This window comes from Panthera uncia, chromosome E1 (genome assembly GCF_023721935.1).
Source record: "Panthera uncia isolate 11264 chromosome E1, Puncia_PCG_1.0, whole genome shotgun sequence".
Taxonomy (NCBI): Eukaryota; Metazoa; Chordata; class Mammalia; order Carnivora; family Felidae; genus Panthera; species Panthera uncia.
Window position 1 is genome coordinate 4,503,159 of NC_064814.1, and position 14,709 is coordinate 4,517,867.

General features: G+C 54.7%; 1 protein-coding gene across 3 annotated transcripts in view; it reads right to left on the reverse strand.

Annotated features, from left to right (window-relative positions):
* SEC14L1 (SEC14 like lipid binding 1) overlaps window positions 1-216 on the reverse strand; it is a 51,962-nt gene extending 51,746 nt beyond the window's left edge. For all 3 annotated transcript variants that reach the window (XM_049635617.1, XM_049635614.1, XM_049635616.1), the window contains exon 1: window positions 92-216. The gene's annotated coding sequence lies outside the window, so the exon portion shown is untranslated. The remainder of the gene's footprint in view (window positions 1-91) is intronic.
* Between the last annotated feature and the right edge of the window lie 14,493 nt (window positions 217-14,709).

Sequence of the window (14,709 nt, forward strand, 5' to 3'; positions counted from 1 at the left end):
GCCGGGGGGCCGCGAAGGGCCCCGCGACGCCGGGAGGGGCCGGGCCGGGCCGGGGGCGCGCTCGGAGCCCGCCGCGGCGACGCGCGCCTACCTCTTGTCAGAAAGGCCGGGCCCGGAACGCGGGGCGGCGGGGGGAGCTCATGCCGGCGGCTCCGGGGTGCCGTCGCCGTTCCACTGCCTGCGATCGCAGCTCCGCCGCCGGTTCCTGGGAGTGGACCGGGGGGGGAAGGGGGGGCGGGCAAGGGAGGGGCGCGGCGAGGCTCCAGTGGTTGTTACGGGTGACGGCGAGGGCGGGGCCGGGCGGCCGGAAGGGGCGCGCGTGCGCGAGCGCGGCCGAAGGACGGAGGCGGGCGCTACGACCGTTGCTAGGGGAAGGGGAGGAGGGGGACGACCCGGGCCGAGCCGCGCTGCGCAGGCGCCATCTCGGCGGCCGGCGGGCGTGGGAGGAGCTCGGAGCTGGCGCCGGCCCTGACGCAAGGCTAGTCTCGCAAGAGGCCGCTGGCCCCGCCCTGTTTTCGTCACAGGGCGTGGCTAGGCTGAGGGGCGGGGCTCACGGGCCGCGGTGGGGAGGGCGGGAGGCGGGGCGAGACACGGGAGGGCGGGCAAGCTGGGCCTGGAGTTGCGCCGAGTTGGAGCAAGCCGGTTCCTGCCAGGTCAGAGTCAGCTCGGGGCCGGGGCCAGGCCGCTGCTGCGAGGCCCGGCCGGCGCCGGAGGTCCGGTGCCTCCTCATTTTTTATGGACTGCTCCCGGGCGGCAGGCCTCCCCCTGCAGCGCCCTGACCGCATTCTCGCCGAGTAATGCAGCGGAGGCGAGTGCCAGGGCTTGGGAGGGGCTGGGTGGAACCGAGCATCGTCTTGTCAACACGTCCAGGCCGCGCGATGGAACGAACGCGGGGCCAGGTCAGCCCCTGGGGACCAGGAGGGCTGCATTCCAGCGGGACAGCCGCACTTCCAGCTGTAGCTTCAGAGCGCGAGGGTGATGCACCTTGAGACCCGGCGCCTTACGGGGAGCGAGGGCTGGAGGGGGGCACGGCGCACTTCCCCCCCACACACTGCAAGGCTGGCTTTACCGCCAACACACAATTTCTCCGGCCGTGTCACTACTGCGCCCTTTGCATTAGTCACCCTGGGTGGCTGCACTTCGGATGCTGCCCCTGCACAGGACACTTCCGGAACTGCTTTGGAATTTCCTCCAGGGTCAGTTTAGCAGACACCCAAGAGCACCATTTACAACTTGATCACACCCTATTTTTCTCTGACCCTCATTTTCCAACTTGAGCAGCCACACTGCTCACTAGACTCAGCTCCGACGGGCTTCGGCCAGTTTGTAAAAATTGCATCCACCTTCAAAAGATGCTTTCAGAAAGAAACATCCCCGGAATGATGAACCTCCCGGTAGGAGTAAACAGCGGCACCCATGAAATGGCCTTGTCAAAAATTGACCTGATCTGATAAGCTCTAGGTGTAACCACCAATTTACTGGAAATAGAGAACAGAGAAACGTGCCAAATGATTTCAGGGGAAAAGAATCGCCCAAGTTTCAACTGTGGGAAACACTGCATGACAAACATTATTTATCGAATCAATTCTAAAGGAAAAAGGGGGGGGGGGGAAGGACCTAAAAGAGATTGGGAGATCATTGAGCCATACACTTATGGTTTGTAGGCTTTGGTGTATATATAGTATACTTCAGTTAAAACTTTTCCAAAAGGGGCACCTGGGTGGCTCCGTCGGTCAGTTAAGGGACCAACGCTTGATTTCGGCTCAGGTCATCATCTCACGGTTTGTGGGATCGAGCCCCAAGTCAGACTCCTGCTGCCAGCACGGAATTGAAATTCAGTCTCTCCCTCTCTCTCTCTCTCTCTCTCTCTCTTTCTTTCTCTCTCTCTTTCTCTGCCCCTCCCTCCCTCACACGCGTGCCCACACGCTCTCTCTCAACCCTTTAAAAAAAAAAAAAACTTTTCAGAGGAAAAAAAAAAAAAACAGAACTAAGACATTGACCATGAACCTTATTTCTGTCTTGATTCTCACCAGTGAAATACACTGTTATGAAACCGGGGAGTTTAAACACTTTGAACATGTTACGATACTAAAAAAATTAATTTTTTTAGGTGAGATAATGGTATTATAGCTAACATTTTTCAAAGAAGCCCTATCTTATAAGGATGTGCCCGGAAATATTTTGCAGTGAAATGATGTGGCGTTGGAAATTACTTTCAAAATAATCTAGGTGGGGAGAGGGAGGAGTAAGGGCTAAGACGAAATAAGATTGGTCCTAGGTTGATAATTGTTCATTGTATGATTCTGTCCGCTTTTGTACACTTGGAAATGACCAATGTTTGAGTTACCACATTTGAAATTACCAATGATAAGACGTTTTTCACACACACAAAAAAGATGGCTTGTCACCACTGAGGCTTACGTTGGATTGTTTTTAAATCAGTTTTATTGGGCAATTGTCGAAAATGCACAAGAAACTCTCCCGAGCGACATACCACAGAGTTACGTGAAAAGATCCAGTGTCCAGTCTTTTTTTTTTTACATGTACATGGACCTCTTATTATGTGGCAGACACCGTGTGAAGTGTAAAGATAAGTACAGTGTGGGGGCGCCTGGGTGACTCAGCTGGTTGAGCGGCCGACTTCAGCTCAGGTCATGATCTCACAGTTCATGGGTTCGAGCCCCACATCGGGCTCTGTGCTGACAGCTCAGAGCCTGGAGCCTGTTTCGGATCCTGTGTCTCCCTCTCTCTCTGCCCCTCCCCTGTTCACGCTCTGTCTTTGTCTCAAAAATAAATAAACATTAAAATATACATATATACAATTTATAAAATAAAACATAAGGGGCGCCTGGGTGGCTCAGTCAGTTGAGCGTCCGACTTCGGCTCAGGTCATGATCTCACAGCTCGTGAGTTCGAGCCCTGCATCGGGCTCTGGGCTGACAGCTTGGAGCCTGGAGCCTGCTTCGGATTCTGTGTCTCCCTCTCTCTCTCTGCCCCTAACCTGCTCACAGTCTGTCTCTGTCTCTCTCAAAAATAAGTAAACATTAAAAAAATATATAAAAAAGATGAGTACCGTGTGGAAGGGGAAACGGAGAAGTGCGGGGGTCAGGTCTGGCTGCCGGTGCCCAGGACCCCCAAGCAAATGTGTCATGACAGAACAGAAGTTTATGTCCCTGTGAATGGCGTCCAAGGCTGGTATGGTGTCTCATCATCACTATCAATTGCCGATTCCCCCAAAAGGACCACCCTGATGACCCAAGGCTACGGTGATTAAGTCAAGTCCAGCAGGGGAGAGCTCCACCTTAACCAGAGTCAGCCTGGAGACACTCTTGGTGGGTCAGCTGGGGGAGGTTGGGGGCACATTTCAGGGGATGTGAGTCTGGGCTTAAGCGTTTGAGGCAGCTGTCTCAAAACCGGGACCAAGAAGGACTAGGTCTGTTCGGTGATGTAGTTGTTTAGACCTGATGGGTACAGCAAGCAGCGGGTCTTGAAGATTTGAGCCTCGACGAGTACACGGCCGTCTGCTAAACAAGCTGTTTGCCAAGATGAGCCATCTTTTGTTAGAAGACATTATTTTTTCATGAGTTTCCTGAAGCAAACGGTGAAGCCGTTCGTTGGTTTACGGTCTTATCTTCCCCGGCCAGGAATTTTCCAGACACACAGCGAGTCGTGTCGACACAGGAGTCCCGATAGTCAGGCTGTGTGGACGCGGGCGGTCTCGTCTCTCATCGGCGGGGCCATGGGGTCCTTCCGTCTTGCTGCCTTGTCTTATCTCAATGTTTCCTGCACCCCCAGCCAGCAAGGAGGAGGAGAGCGAAGGTGAGGACCTAACACCCCTCCTTGATGGCGCTTTGTGGATGTAACGCGTGTGCGCGCACGGTAGTGTGTGCGTGACAAGGCAAAGGGCAGGACGGCCGGTGGGACGGCGGAGCACCGGTGGAGGTGACGTGACGCGGCCCCGCTCATCTGCCGCAGCACCCCTGGCTCTCTTCCTCAGACTCGCAAGTTGTACTACGAGAGAATTCTGAGACACCTGGAGTGAGCCCCCAGCTCCATGAGCCTTCTTCCTAATAAGCTCCTCACCTGCTGTCACCTCTCGTTGGGTAGACGGAAGCCTTGATGGGGACCCTGGGATGGAAACCGAAGAGTCCCAAGTTCTGGCATCCATAAAGAGACCCTCTGGTTCCTTTGGGTTGCTCAGCTGAGTGTCCACTAGGAGCCCGAATCTAAAGCTCCTGTTTTCCGTGTGGCCACCTCCGGCTGATGTGGATGGATGTGGACCCCTGGGCTGCTCACACCTGGGCCGGGGCACAGACCCTGTGGCTGTTAACGTCTTCCCCAATAGAAGTAACCTGAGCTGGGGACACTGTCACTGTCCCTGCAGCCACATCTTCTCCATCGCTCTTGGTGCCCTTTCAAGAGTCATTCCGAGGGAAGCATGGGAAGGTGGTGACACCGAGAGGTTTGGGGATATGTTTTAAGGGGAGGGTCATTCAGGGGAGAGACGCTGGGAGCCAAGTGACAGTCTCAGCTCAAATTCCAGCCTGTGGAGCCCAACCGCTTCCCCACAGCAGCCAGAGAAACGGGAAATAAGGTCTGAATGATCCCTTTGAATGTGACTGAGAGTCAGGGTCAATTAAGTATCCAGGCTGTGTGATAGGCCCGATGGCACTTATAGTCCGGCGGCCCTCCCCCCCACCCCCGCGTTGGTCCTTTACACATTGGTCAGTCACAGGGACATGTCAGCCCTCTTCCACGTCTGGAAGAGATTACTTTCTCCTTTGGTGGCAAAAGACAGCCTTGCAAAACGTGACAGATTCTCCTGACACGGGCCATCTGGCGAAGTTTCCAGCCTGGGGAAGTCTGGGGGTTGGGGGAGGTAGATTCCCCCACAGGCACAACTTCCTAATTGCGCTCTGGCGGTCAGCCAGTGGCCTTGAGCGAATACCATTGCCTCATTTCCAACCTGGGAAAACTTGAGGCCAGGAAGCCAGATTTGCAAAAGTTATCATCCGACCTTACCCGTCTCTGAAACATTTCCTTTCAATCCGGAGAGGGCAGAGCTCCCGCTTTCTTAATTGGTTTGGCCGCCCAAGTCTTCCCTCTTCCAGGGCACCCTTGAGGCTGCCGGCAGAATATTCTCTCTCGAAACCACCAACGCAAACTCACCCCTTCACTCGACACCTGCACTGACGACAGAAATCAATGTAAGCATCGAAGCCTGCCATCCGAGGTCTTCTATAAATCTGGTCCCCAGCTTTCCTCTGTCCAGAATGATTTTATTTCCATCCCCCCGCTGCCTGTTCCCTGATTCGTGCCTTTGTTAACTGGGCAAACACTTATTCGGCTCCTTAATTTATTCAGACACCATATCGAGCGCGGGAGTGTGGGAAGATACACTATATAAAAGCAGATTTTCCCTCCAGGTGCTCAGCCTATGGCACAGGACAGACGTGGAAACGGCGAAGAGGTAGCTGCTGAGTTCCCACAGCCCTCCCCGAAGCCTTTCTTGTCACCTGCTCTTTCTCTAGATGCTTATGTGCTTGGCACTTCCGTTGAAGGCAAGCCGTCTTCAACGAGATTATAAAAGAATCGGGTCAGGGCGCCTGGGTGGCTCGGTCGGTTAAGTGTCCGACTCTCGACCTCGACTCAGGTCATGATCTTACCGGTTCGCAGTTTCGAGCCACTTGTCGTCGGGCTCTGTGCTGACAGCGTGGAGCCTGCTTGGGATTCTCTCTCTCCTTCTCTCTCCGCCCCTCCCCTACCCACTCACGTGCTCGCTCTCTCTCTTAAAATAAACTTGAAAAGAAGAACCAGGTCTGTGTCCCATCAAATTGTAAGTTGCTTGGGTCCTAGGACCATATGCACTCATTTTCTCCCACCTATCCTGGCACCTGGCGTTTTTCCAGAGCCCTATTACATATTGGTTGGGTTGAAGTCATGAGCCTTACATTCGGCCTTTATTCTTTTCTTTTTTAAATGGTTTTAACGTTTATGTATTTTTGAGAGACAGAGAGAGTGCCAGCAGGGGAGGGGCAGAGAGAGAGGGAGACACAGAATCCCAAGCAGGTTCCAGGCTCGGGGTTGCAGCAACAGAGCCCGATGCAGGGTTCGAACCCATGAACCGTGAGATCATGACCTGAGCCAAGGTCGGCCGACCAACCGAATGAGCCACCCAGGCACACCCCCACCCCACCCCACCCCAGCCTTTATTCTGAGTGCATTAAACACATCTCTCCATCCCATGGACTGAGCTGAAGCATCCTTGAGGGCGGTGGTCTCCCCACCCCGGTCTGTCCTCTGTGTCACCAGGCTAGGACATCTAGAGCGTAGGGAAGCAGCCTGGCTTAGGAGGCAAATTGTTGCGTGTGCCCTGAGAAGCACAGCACTCCTCCAGTGAGATTTAGGACAACAAAGGATGGCCTGAGGCCTTTCAGCTTCCGGCTCAGAGAAATAAAAATAGCCAATCCAATCATACTTCTTTTTGGTTTGTTTGTTTGTTTCGCAAAATATAGTCCTGGCGTCTCCGCCCCATGCAGCTGTGTGGCACTTTTCTTGTAGGCTAGAGGGGGACTTAGGTTAGCAAGCCAGCACTGGGTCCCCAGGCTGCTCTGCTGGTGACACAAGCTGGGGGTGGGGTTGGCCTGGCAGGACCCACCGAGTGCTAACAAGGGACCGACCAAAGGTCACACAACAAGGGGACCCTGAGCGAGGAATGAGAAGCCGATCCCTCGGGGCGTCTGGGTGGCTCGGTCAGTTGAGCGCCCGACTTCAGCTCAGGTCGTGATCTCGCGGTTCATGGGTTCGAGCCCTGCATCGGGCTCTGTGCCGACAGCTCGGAGCCTGGAGCCTGCTCCGGATTCTGTGTCTCCCTCTCTCTCTTCCCCTCCCCTGCTCACACTCTGTCTCTCTCTCTCTCTCTCAAAAATAAATAAACACTAAAAAAAAAGAAGAAGCAGCAGCTTGAGCCCTCTAAATCTGATCAATGAAGCGTCTGTCCCAAGGCTAACTGTGGACAGCAGCACTTTCAGTCTGTGGCCCAGAGGTCCCCCGCTTTCTCCGTGACACAGATAAAAGAGAGGCCTGCCTCAGACCCCAAAATCTCCTGTCGCCCCAAAGCCTTTTGAACATGGTGAGGGGGGGAGTATTTCCGCTCAATTCCTTATTTGGGGCGCCGCCCACAGCCAGCCGTCCGACAGCTCTGCCTCCAGAATGTTCTGTGGCCTCCCGCTGAGAACCACGCATCTGCTCATTTCACACCTCGCTGAAAATCCCATCTCTCAGCCCTTCCTACCATGGCAGCGCCTGATGGAACCATGGCTGTGGCCCAGAGCAGCTTCGGAGGCCTTGCTCTTGCAAAGGGGGGAAAAAGAAATTTTTTTTTTAATTGGATGTTGATGGGATTTGGTGTCAGAAAACGTTTCTCACGGGGTTTTCAAGCTTAGATAAGAAAATGTTTGCAAAAACCCTTTGTAAACGGTGAGGCTGTATGCAAAGGCTTCCCACAGCCAGACATCTTATAGCTCTGCCTCGGGCACGTTCTGTAACCAGAGATTATTATTACCCTGCCTACGCCTCTGGTTGGTTACTAGAACCATCCTCTGTTTATTTAGATAAGCCCTTCTCCATCTGAAATTTCCCCCCAAACCCAAAAATAACAAACACAGAGTGCTGCTCAAAAGACCAGTCTTCGCCTGAATGGCTGGAGACACAGACCTGCCGGCTTTCTTGGTAAAGCGCCTTCGATAATTATAAGCTAGATAGGACTTGAAGGTGTCGGGGAAATGCAGGCAGAGACGGTCACCTCGCTTAGCTGGGCACGGCAGCCCCGGTCACCGGTCACCCTCCACGTTCGGAGAGCTCACTCCACTCTGAAGTGCTAAGGTGACCTTCCTCCACACCCCCCGGGGACGAGAGGTACACCTTTGAACTTCACACAGCAGGGAAAGGAGACTTTTTACCACCAGCAGGCTCAGGAAGCACCCAAAGCCAGAGGACAAAGACATCTCTGTCCTTGGTGACCAAGGCTGACCTCTGTGTCCGGGCTGGCCTCGTCGAAAGGTTCAGGACGTGCACCTGGGGAAGAGCTGGCATCACAGGCAGGGACGCGAAGGACTTCTCTGGGGACCGGCTTCTTAGCGGCTCAGAGAGTCTCTCTCCGGTGCTGACGACCTGAGTTTATCCCACACTCCAGGAAACCAAGGTACAGGGAGGCCTGGTTGTTTAAACCCTGCAGAGAATTCAGAACTCGGGAGCCGGCTGACCATGCCTCTCTTCCCATAGGACATCCGAAGACGGCGCCCTCTTTAATTTAGTTAAATTAAGAGCTCCAGCTGAGACCAAAACAGCCCCCTCGGCCACCTACCAACCGCATTGGGCCGGTGCTAGGCATTTCACACCCATCCTCACTGATCCTCGGGAGAGCCCATTTTACAGATGGGGGCACCAAGGCACACACAGGGTAAGCAACTTCCAGGGCAAAGACTCTGAGCCCAACACCGACTCCAACGCTCAACGGGGGGTTTTCACGTTGCATCAGCTTCTCTCCGTTTTGCGTTTTGTTCTTTCTTCCAGCTCACCAGCTTCCAGATTTGTGTGCCCAGGTGTCGTGGTGGAAAGCCCATCACCCATAAGCACAGAAGGCATGTGAAATGCCAGGCGGTGTCCACCTGGCGGTGCGTGAGCGCCCGATGGACGGAGGCGCCCGTGCGTCCTCGGACATTCTGCTGAGCGCGGCTGAGCCAAGAACGTCTCTGGCCTTAAGCTATTTCCGTATGGGCCCTGAGTAGCAGTCTGAATCGTCCCGACTTATAAATCCTTTAGCTAACAAGTGGCAATAACCTGCACGACTTTTTAATGTTCCATTTATTCTTCCAAGCGTCTGTGGTTCGGAGATCTATAATCGCGGCGCTCCTGAGCGCCGAGCATGTGACATAACGGAGGGAAGGAACACTCCACAGCTTCGCCAGCCAGGGATGAAGTTCAGGTTTCAGCAGTCTCAGTGTAGTTAAAGCTACCCTGCACTCGGCGAGAATAATAGGAAGAATTTTCTTTCCCTTTCTTTACTTTTTTTTTTTTTTTTTTTTTTTGGTAGCAATCTCTGCGCCTGGCGTGGGGCTCGAACTCACAACCCTGAGATCAAGAGCGGCGCGCGAGCGGACCCAGCAACACGCTTCCGCCAAAGCCCTCCACGGCGGGGCGACCACACGACGGTAATTTTCAGCTTTTAAAAAATTAGCGCAATTATTTATTTATTTTATTATGTTTCATTTTAGGGAGAGCGCGCGCGCGCTGTGTGAGCCGGGGAGAGAGGCAGAGAGAGACAGAGGAAGGGAGAGAGGGTCTTAAGCAGGCTCCGTGCCCAGAGCAGAGCCCGACACGGGGGCCCTGACCCGAGCCGATGTCAAGAGTCGGACGCTCGACCGACCGAGCCACCCAGGTGCCCCTGTCATTGTTTAAGTTATAAAATAACATCTGCCATAGTAGACTGTCTACAAGGCACCCATCCCACGTCTTCAGTCCTCAACGCCCCGACTTTGTTCAGGCATTTGCCCCCGTCCACGTTACGGGGCCCCAGGGCCACCTCCGGCAGGTAGACCAGGTGAGTCTAAGGCATCCCTTCTCCCACGGACAGATTTTTTTTTTTAATTTTATTTTTACATTTGTTTATTTTTTTTTGAGAGACAGACAAAGTGAGAGTGGGGGAGGGGCAGAGAGAGGGGGAGACGCAGAATCTGAAGCAGGCTCCGGGCTCCGAGCCATCGGCACAGAGCCCGACGCGGGGCTCGAACTTGTGAACCGCGGGAGCGTGACCTGAGCCGAAGTCGGAGGCTCAACCGACTGAGCCCCCGGACGCCCCTCCCACAGACAGATTTGGGAGTGAGCGTGTCACCCAGTTGTGACCAATGAGACCTACAGGGAAGTCTGCCAGGGGGTGCCGGAAGGGTTCCCGCACTCTGAAAAGGGAGACGCGGAAACAGAAGTCCCCTATGTCTGTGTCTGGCCCTGTCGTGCCTGCTCGGGTCCCTGAGGCTGCTACCGTTGGGCCGTGTGCGTAAGAGGAGCCAGCGTTTGGTGGGGAGGATGCTGGGGCCACGGGGAGGAGGTGGAAGAAGCAGAGGGAGTCTCTGGTGACGTGTCCTTGCCACGCGTGGGGCCCTCCTTCTGCCAGACATCCAGTCCCGTGAACCCATCGGCGTCCTCACCGGGCGGCCCAGTTTCACGCCACATGTTCTGTTCCTCGCAGCGAAAACCCACCGGAGCGCAGGCTCAACTTAGAAACGTGTTTAAAGGCGGACGCACATCCAGAAGAAAAGAAAAATCACCTGCAACACCACCATGCCATCATAACCACAACGTAGGTTTTGGTGACTTCCCGTCACCCTTTGGTGATGCCCATTTCGAAGCGTCATTGCCTAAGGGCGACGCTCGCTGCCTGGAGAAAAAATTCCAACGGAGCAGTGGCCGAATGCAGAAAGCACTGAGCTGCTGTAACCCCTCCCTCTCGGTGGGGGACCCTTTGCGGTGTTTTCCGAGGCCTGAGCTGCCTGCCCCTGACTCATGAAGACCCACATGGTCTGTTGAGCCCACGGGGAAACTGCACTTTTTTTTTTTTAATTTTTTTTAACGTTTATTTATTTTTGAGACAGAGAGAGACAGAGCATGAACAGGGGAGGAGCAGAAAGAGAGGGAGACACAGAATCTGAAACAGGCTCCGGGCTCTGAGCGGTCAGCACAGAGCCCGACGCGGGGCTCGAACTCACGGACCGTGAGATCATGACCTGAGCCGAAGTCGGCCGCTTAACCGACCGAGCCACCCAGGCGCCCCTAAACTGCACTTTCAAGATCGGGGTCAGAGAAGGGAGACGCAACGGGAGGGGGCGCTCCTACTCCCTTCCGTAAGCGGGGCTGGCCTGGGCGGAGTGATAAGGTGGAGAGATCCCGGGCTTAGCGTGAAAGGATCCGGGCTCCCATTCCCGGGTCACAGTGGCAGGCGGTGTGGCCTTGGGCAGGACCCTTCACCGTTCTGGGACGAGTTGCTCGTCTGTAACACGGGAAGAATCACGCCAACTAGAGCTGTTGTAAGGGTTGGAGCGAACGCACGCGGCGGGGCCATTGTTCAAAATCCTTGTCAGTTTCCCGTATCTTTTTCTAGACTCTTCTGCCGTATCCTGAACCCCCTTTTCCCTGCTCTCTGCTGTCCTCGCTCTGTGTCCACCGGGGGGTTCTTAGTCGCGGACAACAGAGTCCGCTGTGGCTGGTTCAAGCCAAAGAGGTTTCTGAAGGGGGGTGGGGGGGCAGGGAGCTCACGGGGTTACTGAGATGCCGCCACCGGGCAGGCTTCCAGGAACAACCGGAGAACCGGCTCACCGACGGGGCCGCACCAGGATTGGGAAGCTGCCAAGTCAGGATGTTGCTACCTTGGCTCCCGTCTCCAGAACCGGGCTCGCTCTGCCACAGTAGACGCCTCCAACACCGTGCCCTGTCCCCTACCCCTGCCTGCGGCGTGAGTGCTGAGTCAAGCCTCCCACGGAGCACGTGATTAGTTGAATCTAAATCGCACATCTGAGCGCCAGCGGGTCTTACGTTTCCACGTTGGAAAGGGGACACCTGCAATCTGGAAATCTGAGCACAATCCACGTGTAGAGAGAGGTACAAAACCTCTGGGGCAGCCTCAGACTGTGGTGGGGAGAAGATCAAGGACACATGCTTGGGAGTCACGCACCTGCTTCCCCGTCCATCGGAGGTGACTCGGTGACGGGCTCCGGTGTGACCCCAGCTGAGCTCAGACGCGAGAGGGGAGGCCGGGAGATCGAACAGGCCATTCCTGGGGGTACATGGTTGATGGGTCCTACACATTTTGTACTTTTAAGAACATGCTTGGGTGGGGTTCAGGACATGGTACCCCCAAATTTGGCATCTTGGCACGTTAAATATTGCAAGCTAAAGGAACTTGAGAAGACAACAGAAGCAGGAAGTTCAGGCCGACCTCCCTCCACTTTTCCCTGACATAGGTCATAAAATCCTGACATGAGAGGCACCTGGGGGGCTCAGCTGGTTGAGCATCTGACTCTTGATCTCAGCTCAGGTGTTGATCTCAAGGTCGTGAGTTCAGGCCCCACGTTGGGCTCCATGCTGGGCGTGAAGCCTAGAAAGGAAAGAAAAGAAAGAAAGAGAGAAATGAGAGAAAAAGAAGGAAGGAAGGAAGGAAGGAAGGAAGGAAGGAAGGAAGGAAGGAAGGAAGGAAGGAAAGAAAGAGGAAGGAAGGAAGAAAGAAAAAGAAAAGAAGGAAGGAAGAGAGCGAGAGGGGGAGAGAGGAAGGAAGGAAGGAAGAAGGCAGGGAGGGAGGGAGGGAGGAAAGAAAGAAAGAAAGAGGAAGGAAGAAGGGAAGGAGGGAGGGAGGAAGGAAGGAAGGGGAAGGGAAGGAAGAAAGGGAGAGAGAGAAAGAAAAGAAAGAGAGAGGAAAGGAAGGAAGGGAGGAAGGAAGGGAGGGAGAAAGAAAGAAAGAAAAAGAAAGAAAGAAAGAAAAAAATGAAGGAAGGAAGGAAGGGGAAGGGAAAAGAAGGGAAGGAAGAAGGAGGGAGGGAGGAAGGAAGGAAGGGAGAGAGAAAAGAAAGAAAAGAAAGAGAGACAAAAGAGAGGAAGGAAGGAAGGAAGGAAGGAAGGAAGGAAGGAATCGATCCTGGGGCACCTGAGTGGCTCAGTTGGTTAAGCGTCCAACTTCAGCTCAGGTCATGATCTCACGGTTTGTGGGTTCGAGCCTCACGACGGGCTCTGTGCTGACAGCTCGGAGCCTGGAGCCTGCTTCGGGTTCTGTGTCTCCCTCTCTCTCTACGCCTCCCCTGTTCGTGCTCTGTCTCTCTCTCTCTCTCTCTCTCTCTCTCTTTCTCAGAAATAAACATTAAAAAAAAAAATCCTGATGTGAGAGGTGTCCTCCCTCCACCCAGGGCAAAGGGGGCGTCTCCGACGCCAGGGGGACGCCAGGAAGAATCCCAACAAACGGCCCTTCCGAGCGTGTCCCCGCTCACCACCCTTACCTCTAATTTTTGACCTGTCACATTCCTCCACGACCCTCCACTCGGCCTCAAACCCAGCACAAAAATACTCAGGTTTAACTGTTTCCTCACGTGTTCATTTCCTCGTGACAACTCCCGGTGCCACAAACAACTTCCACTCCGTAACCGTTGGGTGTTTTTCTCCGCGAACGTCGTTGTCGGTTTGATTTTCAGACCTCGCCGGGGACCTTACGAGAGTCCAGGAAACGTTCTTCCTCCCTGTGCTTGTCCACTCTTATCTCCAGTTGACAATCTCTCGGCCAGACTGGCCCTCTCCTCGGGGATGAAGATATTACTCATTACGTGCCCTCGGACGTGCTATTTTGCACTCACTCAGCCTAAGTGATGTTCATCACATACACCCCCCCGTTCTGCAGGCGGCTAAAAGAAACCCTGCTTCCTGTCCTGCCAGAGAGCTGGACGCCTTCACGACAACCCGGTCTCCTCTCCCACAGGGTACGGGCCGTTTGTGAGCCTTTCCTCCAGCGACTGCGGTGATTTGAGCCTCGGTGTCTCAACTCCTGAGAGACGCAGGTGCTTCTTGCGTGGCCGGGGGCCTGGAAATGACCCGCAACCCCTAAGGAGGGTGGGAGGCCAAGTGATCTGCTGAAGACTCTTATTTTCCTTCCCCCATCGCTGCGCGCGGAGGCTCATTTTCCTGGCTGTTAATCTAGCTCTTGGGACCCTGCTCGGGAAGACAGCCAAGCCAGCCGCTGCCTCCCTCCCGTCGAAGAGGGTGGGGAGGCTACTGGAAGGTGCTAGTTACTTCTTTCCTGTTCCGGACCCCCTGGGATCACCTTGCCAGCCAAAGCCTGCGCTCCGTGCGTAAAAAGACAGGAACGCGCTTACAGAGGTGATGCTGATGTTACTAGAGACAGCAGCGGGTCTGTGTCCTACCCGCACGCGTGTGAGAACAGTTACGTGACAGAGGCTCCCGTGCTGCGGAAATGTAACCTTGACTCAGGAAAGATGACCTTCTCTGGCCACGGCCAGTGCTCTCCCTGGGTTAAATGCCATTCCTGGACCGGCAGCTGGAAATACTCTGTCCTTTGTCACCTTTGGACTCAGTGGCGCCCGAGATTGCGCGTTACAGAAGAGAAAAGTGTCCGTTGCCACTGGGCAAGTGTAGGGCTCAAAGGACAGTCTGACATGGGTGGAGACAAAGGGGCCTCGTTCACATTCCTTCCCTTCTTTGTCCTTTCTAGTTAGGGTGACAGGTGTCCCGGTTGGCCCAAGGCAGTCTCCGGGTATGCCTGTGGACTCAGAGTAATTATTCACAATGCCCTCCTGTCACTCTCAGAAGTGACCTGGTTGGACGACACATTTTAAGATCATCGGTTTGTAGCGGTCGAGAAGAGGGAGACAAGGCCTCTCTGTGGAGACGGACCCCCTTGAGAGCCTGCCCGGATAAGAGGCGTTAGGTTGAAGAAAGCAGCACTTTTTCCAAACCCTTCCAAAGAGCCCTCTGCGATGCCCACCCTTCGTGGCTCTGAGCAGCCACACACCCCCAGCTCGTGAGCCACTGGGGTGACCAAGCTAAGCCAGGTGGACCTGTTGGCCTTCTGGGTGTGATTAGAAAATCACGTTATTCCTGCCATCCCGCTGACCCCGCAGCCGCCCAAGATGAAAGGCCAGTCTTGCTGCTGGGCCCCCA